General features: G+C 42.6%; 1 protein-coding gene across 2 annotated transcripts in view; it reads right to left on the reverse strand.

Moving 5' to 3' along the window:
• FRMD6 (FERM domain containing 6) overlaps positions 1-14,197 on the reverse strand; it is a 272,362-nt gene extending 258,165 nt beyond the window's left edge. For both annotated transcript variants that reach the window (XM_079121175.1, XM_079121174.1), the window contains exon 1: positions 13,885-14,197. The gene's annotated coding sequence lies outside the window, so the exon portion shown is untranslated. The remainder of the gene's footprint in view (positions 1-13,884) is intronic.
• Positions 14,198-14,708: the final 511 nt, after the last annotated feature.

Below are 14,708 nucleotides of genomic sequence, written 5' to 3' on the forward strand. Positions count from 1 at the left end.
AGGACTCTGGACAAGTAGGGGCTTGAGTATGGAGGCTGGTGGGAAAGGAAGGAAACGCAGATCTCTCTCCTGTGAATAACGTGATTAGCAGCAAGTCTGAAAGAGGCTTCTTCCCCGTTCACAAGGCAGATTTTCTTCAGGAGCTGGCAGAGCTCCCAGACAATTTGCTCTGGGGACAGACTCGGCTAAACGGCTGCCAGGGCCAGCCTCGGGGGCCCTCCAGAGTTATGAGTCTTGGGCAGCCAAGGGAGGGAGCATTGAAGAAGCAGGAGGTGGGGGAAGACAGGGCATGTGTCACCAGGCAGGGCTGGCCCGGGTTGCTGTGTGCTCTCCATACACGCCCTTGCCCAGAAGCCTCCGGTCACTGAAACAGCAGCAGGGAGGGCTGAGGGGCTGGAGAGGGGAGAAGCCGCTCCGACTACACCAGGGCCTGAGGCTGCCCTGTAGGGGAAGGAGCCTTGAAGAATAAGGTGACTCCCATGACTAGGCGAGGGCTCCCTTGTCCCAAGCTGCACAGAGCAGCTGGAGGCTGAGTAGACCTGATCTCCAGTGCCAAGGGAAAGGCAGCTCCTCACTTGTTGCCCAGCCCAGGGGTCTGGGGAATGATCCAGAGTCAAAAGTGGAGCCACACTCCCCAGGCCCTCACTCAGCACTGTCGCTGCCGCAATGCCCAGCCTGCCCCTTTTGGCTTCCCCTGGGTTGTATTTTCAACAAACACTGTTGGTGGAACACTTCTAATTGAATGGAAACCAGCAGGCTCTCTATGAGCTAAAATGTGCTGGTGGGAGACGGGGAAGAGGAGGAGGTCATCAGCCCCAGGAGCTGCTGCCAGCGGCCCTGCTCTGTTTTAGCTCATTCAGACTGCAATTCCTGTTAGAGACACTGCTTTTAAATGATTTTCCTTTATAGTAGACTTTTGAAAAGATCTATGAATTATTCAGGGTCACTAGTCGCTTTAGCCCCAGTGACTTTCAGATATCCTCAAATGGATTCTTGGCTTGTTTGAATATTAAACTAGGTATGGGACACATTTGCTTCTCTTCTGCCTTAAGTGTCCACCCTAAGCCAGGCTGCCCTGAGGCTACTATGAAGTTGGAAAACTGGAATTTAGGGTGAGGTGACTAAGTGCTGCGACTGATTTCTGCTTTCTCTGCTCTTTCCCTTAATAGAAACAGCTTTATGGCGTGTGTGTGTGTGTGTGTGTGTGTGTGTGTGTGTGATTATATAACTAATTCCTGCTCATTTCATTCAGAAAATACAGAAAACATAAAGAATACCACTGTTAACTGGGAATAAGCACAGCTAACATTATGATATGTACCCTGCATGATTATTTTTTTCTATGCTGATATTTATATGTGAGATCACCGTATACATATATTTTTATAACTGGCTTTTCCCATTCTCTACTAAATCACAAGTATCATTATACATATTTATAGATCCACGTTATCATTTTTAAAGTCTGTTTACTAGTTCAGAGTGAAAAAAGGTGGTATGGTTTATCTAATCAATTACCTATTGTTTGACATTTCACATGTCGCTATGTTATTGCTGATATAAACAAGGATCTTTAGATAAGCATCACTGTCAGATTCTTCCCTTAAGAAGAATTCTTCAAAACAGAAGTGCTAGTCAAATTCTGTCATCTTCTTAAGACTTTGATGCATCCTGTCAAAATTTTCCTGGACAAATTCTCCACCTGTATCCAACCTTCCAGCAGCAAAGGCTATTGTCCTCCCTCAACCTCAACACTGGGCAATCAGTCTTTTTAGTCTTTTCCAGTCTGATGGTTGTAAATGGACACATCTTGCTGATTTACCTTGGTGTTCAGTGTTATCTCTTCTCCTCTCTAATACCTTGTCATTCCTTGGACCCTTTTCCCACCTGCTCATCACTGAGTACTTGATGTGTGTAGGCACCAAGCTGAACACCCCTGTCACAGCCACAGGGGCAGCTCTGTGTGAAGTGCTCCAGGGGTTGATATGGTGGCCTGGGGGAGCTGGAGAGAACATGGCAGAGGAGGTGAAATTTCTGGTAGATTTGATGGAACAGTGGAGAGTGGGATAGGTTGGAAAATGTCATTTCACACAGATGAAGGAGTATAAGCAAAGTCACTAAGACCTGCATTCCAGAGGAGGCTGTGGTCAGGTAGGGTGGGTCGGATTTCAGATGGAGACAGGCTTTGTATGCTGCACTGCAGAATTTAGATTTTCTTCTGTAGATATGACAGATTGTTAAAGGCAGGGATTTTAGAGGAGAATGGTGATCAGATTGGAGTTGACATAGTTAATTTTAGCAGTAGCATGGAAGGGAAAATAAGAAAGAGAGAGATGGAGGCAGAAAGGCCACTAAAAAAAGGCCACTGCCTTTGGCCATGTGAAGACACTGAGTCATAAAGAAGACAGGAACAGTAGGGACTTGGAGCAGAGAACTTTTTGAGATAAAATGTGGAGGATCTAGTGACTGGTAGATAAAGTTGGGAGAAGTTCAAGAAGACTTGGAGGAAGGAGAAGGTAGGAGTGGGGACAAAGAAGAAGGTCCCCCTTGGACCTCAAGTGAATACAGCCAAAGGGAAATTGTAAAATTTGGAACCCTGGAGAGGATCCAGAGCTGTGGATACAGATTTGGGAGTCACTGCCACTCAGAATCTACCAGAAATCCATCCCTCCACTAGACTTGATATCTTGTGTGGACAGCCTCTTTGTCCTTGTCCCCTGACCTGTAAGTCCCCTTCCTTTCTTGAAGACATGCCCAGTTTGTTATACAAAAGAAAATACCTAACACAGTCAATTAATGAGAAACTTAAAAAATAAGTGATCCATCTTATGGTATAAATGATAAAGATTTTAAAAATATTTGTTAACATAAAGAAATGACGCATGAACAGTGTACATCCAACCTAGCCTCTGGGTAGGGGACTCTGCTTCCCTGCCAGAGAGGTGTCAGTCACCAGAGGAACCATTCCTAACTCAGGTCTGAGCCTTAAGACAGAACTTCTCGCAGAGACCTGCTCCCAGGAGCCTAGGTTAGCTTTAGGACCTGAGGAGAAACAAGAGGTGTGGCACCAGGTGCCAGTGGCTGCCTGGCGTCTTGTTAGGATTTGAACAGCTCAATTAAAATGACAGGGAGCTGCTGTCTGAATTTAAAAAGAAACACTATAAAACAAATATGGGCAAGTGTAGTCTATGCTATCCTCTTCGACGTCTTAATAAATCTTTATCTAGGGGGAAGAAAAGGGCTTTTGAGAGTGCCTTGGTGAGTGACAGCTCACAGCTTCATTTCTCAGCTGCTGACATTGCAGCTCATCTCCAGACCAGGAAACCCTTACTCTGGCCTGACTCAAAACTGCTCATTTTTCTTTCACTCCTGCCTTTCTCATTGGTATCCTTCAGTCCCCTCTGTTGGGTCAAATCAGCGGTAACTACTGCTCCCTGGTAAAATCGTGCTGACTGGCCCAGAGACTCAGACAGGGGCTATCAACCACACACGCTGCTTCGAAACAGGTGCTTTCCATTCTGTGGCACACCCAGAACGAATCTGCTTCAGAGGCACCACAATCACCCAAACTGACAAATAACCAAGAGCCAACCTCTATTGTTTTAATGATAAGGACTTGACTAGAAATCATCATGACCTAATGAAAAACAACACTTTGCTCCATGATAGGTATCAATTAAGCAGCCTGCATGGTATTCCCCTTTATTAATATAATTAGTGACAAGTCAAAAATTAAAGATTGCTTAAACTAGGAATTTACAGTATAGAGATAGTGCAGAGGACGTATCCTAATCCCATGCACTGGGTCCTGATAACGCAGGATGGAGAAATACATGTCTTATACCAGTGCTAAATTTATACAAGATAAATCATGACTAACATTCTAGGATGCTTCTTACTAGAAATGTCCAAAGGACGTTTATTGAAAATGATGTAAACCCAACCCAAATGAGGCAGCAAGACAGAAGGAGGTGGCATGGAGAGATTATTCAGTATGTAGCATGATTCTGAATTGTCTGAATTTACGGGCAGAAGAAATGGTTGATGCTATGAAGAAGGGAAGGGGAAGCTGTCTAAGGTATCAGCCCTCTTAATGCCAAGCCACCTTGGTTAGCTGACAACTCTCCTGTATTTACTAAGGTTTGGATGTGTTTTGTCTCTGCAAAGGTTTGTGTGTTGGGAACTTGGCTTTCTGGATATGGGAGATGAAGAGGCCCTTAATAGGGGAGGCTTCCGGGGAGGTTAACGGGGGACATGCCCTTGGAAGGATCATGGGAACTTCATCCCTCTAGCTTCCTGTTTCGAAATGTGAACTTTTCCTCATACTCATACTCCAGTCATGATGTGACACAACAAATTGGGCCCTTACCAGAGCTTAGCTAAATGCCAGTGCTATTCCCTTGAACATCCAAAACTGTGAGCTACCTTTTTTTTAATAACATTACCCTGCCTCAGGTATTTCATTATAGTAACAAAAAACAGACTAATAGAGTATTCATGGCCAAAATCCCTGAAGTATCAAAGATACTTCCTAATTTATGGCAATCCATTTGAGACTGTTGACATCTGCAATAGAAATTAACATAAGAACAATGTGCTTCACTGGTCACTCCTGGGCTTCCAACTTAGAGTGCTTGAGGGACATGTGACTCACACCTTAACTATGAGCATGTAGCATCCTCTATGGCCTCCAGATTTCTTTAACCTCATAAATCTTCTTCTTCTATGAGCTAAAGACACACTAATGACCCAGGCCTTTCTGTGTTAGTACAAACAAAAATTAATCTAAAAATGATGAAGTAGAGCACCTTGCTCCATTCAAAACTTTCCTCTTTACATGCACACTACATTATATTAAGTTCACCTGAATTTACATCTTTATGATTTCCCCCATCATTTCCCAAAATGCATAACTGCCAAAAACCTTTAAAGTGCAACTTCAGCCACATTTGGGCAGATTTTAAAAGAGTCAGTTGTGAATGTCAGCTGCTCTGTTTTTGCTCCCTGCAAACCTGGCTCATTCACATGTCATTAACCTTGATATAGCAGCAGCAGAATCAGAGTATTTTCTATTGATGCTGTGTGTTTTCCACTAGGGTAGTGAGAGTCCTGCTGAGGTCTTAGGGGGCACAGTGTACTCTCTGGTCAGGGTTCAGGGCCACAAAGCCATTATTTCTACAAGACATTAGAATATTTTCAATTTACCAAGCTCACTTCAGATATGAGGCTCAAGTGAGATAAACTAGGAAAAAATACTTCCCTAACTGAGAAAGCAAGGCACCAGAGACAAGTCAGAGTCCCATAAGAACAATTTATACAAAACCCCAAAGAACCAAATGCCTGAAGAAAACATACACAGAATCTGGACAATTGCCTTGCTCCTACTATAACCCATGGCTGCTTTTTCTTCCTTCCTTGTCTCTCGTCTTCCCTGTAGGAAGACAGCTGTGTGATAGTGATTAATGGCCCTCAGAGTCAGGCCACCTGAGTTTAGGCCCTTGATCTCCCTCTTACTTGCTGTGTGACCTTGGGCTGTTAAGTAGTTTCTCTGGGTCTCATTTCCTCATCTGTAAAACAGACTTCTTTGAGGATTAAATGAGATAAAATAGTTGAAGATTTTATACAATGTCTAACACATAACAAGTGCTGAAAAAATGTTAGCCATTTTCTCTTACAGGAAATTTGACATTCTGTTAAACCATAGAATTTTAACATAAAATATGGAAAGGAAATTGGGGCACTCCTCTTGCTTCACTTTCTCTTGTCTACTCAGGCCAGATGACCACTTTTCACAGAAAATATATGGGCTCAGCCACCATTGCTGAGGGTCAACAATTTCTCTTAAGGGCAGGGGCAATCTCTCTAGAAGAAAAGGACCATGACAGAACAGGTGTTTAGTGAACATCACCTACTGCAAGGGACAACGTCCGGGCTCTGTGTAGGAACTACCCAGGTTAGTGCCAGTGTAGTGGAATTCTAATTCACTCCTCTCCCAGGAAACAGGTCCCATCTGCTCAATTCTTTCTTCCTTATTGGACTGTGACTAGAACAAGCTGCATGGAATCTTTCTAGATGTAAAGGAAAAGCAATTTTGGAACAGAATTCCAATAACTGCCTGTGGGACTTTGGACAGATTGTGGAGCAGCAGGACTGTTCTAAAAAGGGCTTTATATTAAATATCCTGGGTAATGCATACCATGCCTATAGGAAATAGACTGGAAGGCTGTATGCTAATTATTCCTCAGCTAGTCATGATGATCAGGATCCATGCCCTTGTGTGATTTCTTTCCATATTGACTCTGGGCTTTGCTGTGGGACTGCTTGGCCAATGGGGTTATCAGAACTGATAATGTAGAGACTTGGCAAATATTTGTACATTGAGACTTGTACTCTTAGAATGCTGCTGCCACTGTGTGAGAAAGCCTACCCTCCTGAAGGATGAAAAAACACTCAGAGAAAGAGGCCAGCTGACCCGGCTGAGCCCAGCCCTAGTCAATCTTCCCGCTGGAGGCAGCCATGTGAATAAGCCTGGATATTACCAGAAGTGATTCAATTAGCCAGTCAGTCCATAGATCATGAGAAGCAATAAATCGGTGCTTTTTAAGTCACTAAGGTGTTCATTACTCTGCAATGGATCACTAAAAACAAAAATGGGGTGCTGCCATGACCAAAATACAAAACATGCGGCATTGGCTTTGGGACCAGATGGTGGGCAGAGGCTGGGAGCTGGAAAAAGGCAGCCCATATTGGTGAAACAATCAGCAAAACTGCCACCTGTGGTGACTTGTAAGGTTTAAAAAAGATCCATGCAATAAGTCTGTGGGTCTGTCTAAAGAGAATTTCAGACAGAACACTAAATTCAGGAAGAGGTGTGAGCTGAAGAAAGAACAATTTCGTTTGCAAACAGACAGTGGAGGAAATGAGGAGGGCCCAGAACTTGCTGAGTTGGAAACTAAAACTGTTTTTCATCTCCATTCTCTCCAGCTGGCAAAGGATTCTCAGCAAGAAATGACCTCAAGGTAAAAGTTAATCAAAGGGGTGTATGTAAGACCTTTTATTAGGAGCACTAATAAAAGACTTTGGGTAGTGCTAAGTAGCCTTCTCAACTAGACAAAAAGGCTTCTAAAAATCATAGAAGCCTAATCTTAAAATAGCTCAGTAACCTAGAGCTGGGATGTCCAATATGGTAACCACTAGCCACAAGAAGCTACTGGGCAGTTGAAATGTGGCCAGTCTGAATTGAGATGTATTTAAGCATAAAATATACACTGGATTTAAAAAAAAAAAAAATTAGTATGAAAGATGTAAAATATCATATTCATATATTTTATATTAATTATATGTTGAAATAATATTTTGGATCTGTTGGGCTAAAGAAAATATATTATTAAAATTACTTCTACCTATTTCTTTTTACTGTTCTCTAAAAAATTTGGCTGTGGCTTGGGGTGTGGCTCAGTGGTAGATTTCTTGCCTAGCATATGCAAAGGCCCAGGTTCAATCCCCAGGAAAACACATACACACACACACACACACACACACACACACACACACACACACACGTGGCTATTAGGATTTAAAAAAAATTATACACGTGGCTCACAACTGTGGCATGCATTATATTTCTATTGGACAACTCTAGTGTAAGAGAAAGGAATTATAGGTGAAGATTTTATCTAACAGAGAATACAAAAATAAGATACAGAGAAAACCCACAAAGCTTTTACAGCAGTTGTATCATATTGAAGTAACAACTTAAAATGATAGGAGACTTCTGGGCTTTCACATTTTCACAGGCAGGAAGCAGGCTGAGAAAATGATTTAGCTGCAAACATAGGTCACTTATTCTCAAAGAAAAGACATCTTAGAAGGTAGAATCAAAAACCTAGATGGCTGAGTAAAAAGCAAAACCAGGTCCTAATCAAGGGACTCTGCCTGCTTGAGTAGTGGAACCTGAAAATATGTGTCCTGAGAGATTTCAGAATTACTGTGGACCAATTATTGCCATTGCCTCCGACTTTTGGATAGGGACACCTATCAGGATTCTCTTGTCCCTGTTTCATTGTATGCTGGATATATGGTTTAATTTAGAAAGAGTTTAGAGAAAGTAAACAGGCCAAGACTTGCTAGGTTGGAAGGCAAACTTCCTTCTGGATGAAGAGGATGAAAAGAATGAGTATATTTGGTACATGGGAGGTACATAAATAATTGTTGCCAAAGTGTGAACTTGGTGGATTTAAAATGAGGACAAATTATTTGAAAATTTTCTCATTAAAAAGTAGAGTTTATTCCCCTATCCCTTGAATCTAGGATGATCTTTCTACTTGCTTTGTCCAATAGAAAGTGGCAGAAATGAGATTGTTCAACTTCTAAGCCCAGACTTCAAGAAGACTTGTAGCATCTCCTATTGTCTCTTGATAAAGTCCATGATGACAGGAGGGAGAAATGCAGCCCTCTTGGCTGTTCCAGCCATGCCTGTCTGAGGCCCTGCCCTTAGGAGGGCCTCTTAAATCTTTAGCTGATTATAGTCATACAAGTAAGCCCAGAAAAAAAAAAAACAACATAAGAGCTCTTCAGCTAACCCAAAGAACAATAAATGTTTGTTGTTTTTGGTCACTGTGGTTTGGAGTGGTTTGTTCTACAGCAACAGTTACCTGTTATTATCTATTCAAACTCTTAACAAGGAACGAGGCAGGCGAGCCAACCTATAGGGTTTCTGGTGGAGGTGTGCTCTGGGATTCTTCTACAGGTAGAACACTGCCCCGCCATCATCACATGAGCCTCTCCATGGTGCTGTTCACCCAAGATGGAAGCTACAATCTCCAATATTGGAAGAGACACACCATCACTTCTCCTGTATTCTACTAGCTACATAGAACAACCTGGTAGAATATAGAAAGGTACAATACAGGGTGCTACTGTCAGGAGGTGGGGGTTGCTTGGGGCTGTCTGGAGATGGGCACCACAGAAATCAATCAATGAATAAATATATTTCACATCCTAGTCTTCAAGATTCACAAAGAGGTTAATATTTCCATATTCTCCATTACTGCTCTGACTACTGGTTTATCATGAGTTCTTCCCCTATTTGTCTTTATTTCTCATCATATCCCATACCTTTCCTCCACCTTCTCAACTCCACTTGTATGGAAAATGGCAATTCAGGGCTGTATTACCCTGTTTGGAGGAATTACAGCTGGTAGATAACTCAGTCCTCAGAAGGATCAATGATGGGGAGAAAGACATTCTAAGGCCAGTTCCCCAAACCTTTTGGAGCAGAGAATTATTAAAAAAAAAAAAAATCAGGTTAATAAAGAATAGGCCAGGCTGGGACTGTAAGGAAATAAGTACTGGTGTTTGTGACTAGCTTCTGAAAAGAGAAGTCAGGCGATTTGTCATTACAGCTATAAAATGTGTCATACTATTTGACTCAGTGATTTCCTCTTAGGAGAGCATACCTTCCTGCTATGGTCTAAATGTTTGGCTTCTCTCCAAAATGAATCTTTACAAGTGATTCTTGTGAAGGCTCAGAAAGAAAAGGAAGAACTATAGAGAAAGCCTCGGTATTCTTAGAGAATGCCTAAGTGGTCTTGAATGGAATGTTGGTAGAACATTCTGGATGCTCAAGGCCTCCAGAGCTCATCCCTCTGGAGGGAGGAACGTGTTATTGGACAATGAACAAAAGATGATTGCTATTACAAAATGATAAAAAAAAAAAAAATGGCTGAAAAGTGTTTGTGTTCCAGTGTTAGTGGAAGGTGGAATTTGTGAGTTATGAAACTGGATATTTGAGGGAATTTCTTAGTGAAATGTTGAAGGGGCAGTTTGGCTTCTCTTGACCACCTATGTGAAACAAGAGCAGAGAAATGATTTAAATATGGAATTGTTAATATAAATGGAGGCAGAAGTTAAAAATTTGGAAAAATTTCAGCTTATCCAGGCCATAAAGAAGGAAAAAAGTATGTTTGGGAGAGAAAACCAAGGGTGTGGCCAAGTACAATCTGCTAAGAAGTCTGCCATCTACACAGAAACCAGACTTTATGTCCAAGGCAACAGGGAATGGCCCTGACAGCTATTCAGAAAATATCAGGGCTAAAATAGAGAACAAAGTAAAGCATACGTAGCAAACATGCTGCTAAAATCAAGGTTAGAAAAATCTAAAGTGATACAGAGAGATCATTGTTGATTAGAATCCAGGGGATTAAATTTTTTCTTGTGAACACCATTTCCCACAGAAATTGGCAGTCTTTGAGATGAGTAGGAAGCAATCAAGACTTAACATGCCCTGGCTTCCATTGGCCCAGCAGCCACGGCTCAGTCTCCATTTGCTTATCTATCAAATAAGTTCCATGCACTCACATCCCAGAATTGTGCAGGTTAAATGAGATAAGCCATCTGGGGACACTCCTTCCGCTGGGAAGGGGCTTATAAACCAGGCGCCATAATGGAGGCAGTGTAGAATAAAGAGAGCAACCTTGCTTTGAATTCTGACCTGTGCTTGCATTATACCTCCACCACACTTAGTAGCTTAACTTTTTATGAACCTAAGTTCTTCAATTGTAAAATGGTCTTTCTGTCTTGCCAGGTTCTGTCAGGATGCAATGCTATATCATCATATGCAGAGGCTACAAGGGTACCAGGTACATAATAGGGGCTCAATTAGTATTAGTCTTCTTCCATTTTGTTGTTTCAAACATCCAATTCTTTCATTCTCTTCTTAAAAAATGTCAACATGAGGTAACCTTTTGAAACTGAAAATATCAAAGATGATTGTTCTTCATTAATTCATTTCCATGTCATACAATAGTCATTTCTAAAACGCCTAAGGGGATGGGGACTCAGAGCACTGTTCAAGTTAACCAAAGTACTACCAATGGTCTTGGTATTGAGGCCGATCTTAGCCCTTCCCTGGTTCCCTGTCTTGTGAGACAAGATCTACATTACAGAAGACTTGCCTACAAGCAGAAATGGGTTCTGGATGTGAGCATGCCCCTCAAAAACAAGGACATCACTCGTGATTTGTGGAGCCCAAGGGTAAACATCCTGGAGACTTCTCAAACTCTTCCTGAAAGCAGTTTCAGTTACTGGGAATGGTAGTTGATGAAACAGAGATCATCCCCAAAGAGAACTCCTCTTGGTTGGTTCTAGGAGGGTTCTGGGGAATGCATTCACTGGAAGTTAAAGAAAGGAAAAGAACAGGGTTGGACGCTCCCTGACTCCTCTTAAGTCTGGAGTCTGTCTCCCAAAACACCAGCACAGTGGAAGTAGAACATGTGCTCCTATGGAATTACAGTCAGTCCCAAATAGCAAGGAAAGAACAGGATGTGTGCCCTTGTTTATAAACAAAGATCAGGATAAATGTCAGCTGCCAGACCTCAAAGGCAGGCACGATAGACCACTTGAAGAGAGAAGTCACAGGCAGCAGAGCAAGCCCTTTGGTCTCCCTGGTGGTCTCCAGCAGACCTTTTCAGAGGCTCTACAGAAGAGCAGGGGAGCTAGGAAGAGCAGAGGGAACTCCCTCAGAGCCCGCCTCCAGTGTCCTCCCTCGGCCAACTCTCAAACCAAACCTGCTTGTCACGCTCATCACAGGTTATGGATGTGTGCTTTGGAGCAGTCAGTTAGATTTGATCCCTTAGCAGCAGGTAAAAGGCTAAGCCTCAGTTTCTTCTGTAAAATGAGAATGCCAGTAGTCTACGCCACAGAATTGCCAAGTATAGATTAGAACATGTGTATACAGCCTTCAGCACAGTGCCTGGCCCAGAGCCAGGGCTCGGCAAATGTTGGGTGCTGTTATCATTGTTGCTGTTGATTTCTTTCTGCTTTGTCATTTCACCCCCAGCAGCAATTGTCAGCAGAACTGGGAGCTGTACAGAGCTAAGGCACCATAGATGGCAAACCAGACGTTTTCCAGAGTGTTTATTTACAGTGACCAAGATGAGAAGCAGCTGTAAGGAAGAAGTGCAAAAGAAGAGCATGTGCTGGGAATGAGGTGACTGTCCCATCTATCAACCTCAGACTAGCTGAGGAGCCAGCCCCCAGTGGCAGGACAGCGCCACAGGGCTAGCATGCAAAGAGGTCCACCAGTGCTTGCTGAGGCCCCAGGAGAATCAGAACTGACACAAAAGGAAGAAGCAGGTCCCCTGGGAGACAAGCAGAGAAGACTTCCAAAGGGAAAGGAGCTCTACCTCCTGACACCAGCCGAGCTCATTCCAGAGGGTTTTGGGGACAGGACAGGGTAAAGAAGGCATAGCACCTGCCTAGCACCTGCTCTCAGTCAGGAGCAATGTCCTCCTCTAGAGCACTCAGAGACCACAAATAGGATCCAAATCCAATAGTGCATTGACTGGCAAGGCCTCAGAGAACTGGATTTTAAGAAAGCTTGAGCCCAGCAGGGAAGCTAGAGAGGTGCTATTCATTGTCAACAGGTGTCCTCCCAATTGGACAATATGTATATTTTCTAGAGGTCAGTACACAAGCAATTAAGGTTAACTAGGTGACCTTAGGAATCCCCTAACAATAATGGCACTAAAACTCTGTGGTTGTCTTTCTGTTGACAACACAAATAAGAGATGGATAAAGGTTACTGAAGAAGAACATTAACATCTGATATACATATATATGTACATGTATACACACATATATACATATGTACATATATACCAAATGTATGTATATGCATATGTACATACATGTACATGTATATATATGCATATGGAAGATATATACATATATACATGTGTGTGTGTGTGTGTGTGTGTGTGTAATCCAGGGCCTAGCACAGTGTTCATAATATAGAAGGTGTTGATTAGTATTTGCAGAATACATGGTAAGAGAAATGCATTTTAAAATAACTCAGCATGTATTTGTAACTCAGTATGTATCTCTCTCTCTCTCTCTCTCTCTTACATGCATAAATGCTCATACAATGGTAAACAATAGATAACTTCACTTTCAGTCCTTTTAGAAAAGTGATGTAATGACACAATTCATAAACGTCTTCTCTGAGAATTGACATCCTGGTTGCTGACTCACAAACTTAGTTTTCTTTTAAAAATTAGACCTAAAAATTCACATAAACTCACTTTGTTCTTCCCCATATTCCCTTTATGACTTCCTTCTATCACACATGCAGTATATTTTACTTTTACAGCACTTGGGTTCTGGTTATGACAAACTCTGCAACAGCTCATTGCATTCACTTTATGGTCTCTTGTCTAGTTTTACTAAGTTATATCCTTTGTAAAAGAAGTGCATGAACCCAAAATATATAAACGTCTCTTTTTGCGACCCAGAGGGTGAACATGTAATTGGTATTCATGTAACTTGACACCTACTTGATATTTTCAGACTCTGAAAAACGTATGGTGGTGTCTTAGAAGAAGTCAGTCATTGTTGGACTCATGAAATGTTTAGAGTAGGAACATTGAAAACAAAATGTGACATATCAAAGCGGGCCTGTGTTCTGGAAGATCAACACCTGTGTTGAGCAGGTTCTAACAAAGGTAAGTGTCTCCATAGTGTAGGACACACACACACACACACACACACACACACACACACACACACACACACACAACAAGCTAAAGTCCAGAGCGCACAAGCATTAATTCATCAAGATGTGAGCTCCTTCCTGCCCTGCCTGCTGTGGCTGTAACACTTGGACAACTCAAGGCCTCTCCTCCCCAAAGATGAAATCATGGGACCAAAAGTCTTCACCAACAGCACCAATTCTTCCATTAGTCTGGGCTAGTTCATAGATGAAATCAAAATCACTTAAACACTTTGATGATTCTACTGTGTCCAACATACTGACATTTAACATGAAACTTGTCTTTGGATTATAATCATAAAAGCTAAAGGTAAGAGCAAGCACTCTTCTCCTACCTGCTGCTGAAGCCCCCAGGAGCCAGGTGCTGCTCGGAGAACAGGCCCGATGTCAGAGTTTCTTCAGCTCCCTTCCCTGGAACCAGAACGGTCGAAAGAAAACTTTCAGCTGCTATGAGCAAGCAAGCTACTTCCTCCCTGCCAGCTCTTTCTCATTCCCATGGCTTGTTGAGTACCAGAGCCAGGTGCACAAGAATGTTTGGAGAGAAAGGAATTGAGTTCAGGAGAATGGGAAGGAGAGGACAGAGGCTTCCCAGGCAATAGTTCACCCAGCCCCTTCCTTCAAGGAGGAAAGCCCTCTTTCTCCAGCTTCAATTTCTCATAGAAGAGCTGCCTCTGCATTACTCATATAATTGCTACATGCTACAAACAGCAGACATACTTTTTGGGCAGGCCTCCAGATTTCTGATGCATGCCTGTACCTGTCAGTAGGGATATCACTGGGCCTGGGAAAATTGAGAGAGCAGCATGTCCGCCCAGGGGGGAAGGACCCAGACTAGACTATTAATCAAATTCTTGGAATGAAATATGCCCTAAAAGGACAGCAGGGGCTGGCATGAGCTTTTCTGTCCATAAGGCACCCACCTCACTCATGGGATCGCCTGGTTAGGGCTCAAAGCTCTTCCAAGTAGCTCAGCAGCTACACTTGGTCAAGCTTTGACTTGTTTCCCTAAAGAGGAAAGGAGCAGTAAGGATTACTATCACAGGAGGAATGCGGTTTTCTTACCCTGGGAAGTCAATGTAGGAGAGTCAAAGATGATGAATGTGTAATTACAATTTCTTTAACCTTAATATGAAATATAGTATTGAAGAAGACCTTTCAA

This window comes from Sciurus vulgaris (assembly GCF_902686455.1).
Source record: "Sciurus vulgaris genome assembly, chromosome: 2".
NCBI lineage: Eukaryota > Metazoa > Chordata > Mammalia > Rodentia > Sciuridae > Sciurus > Sciurus vulgaris.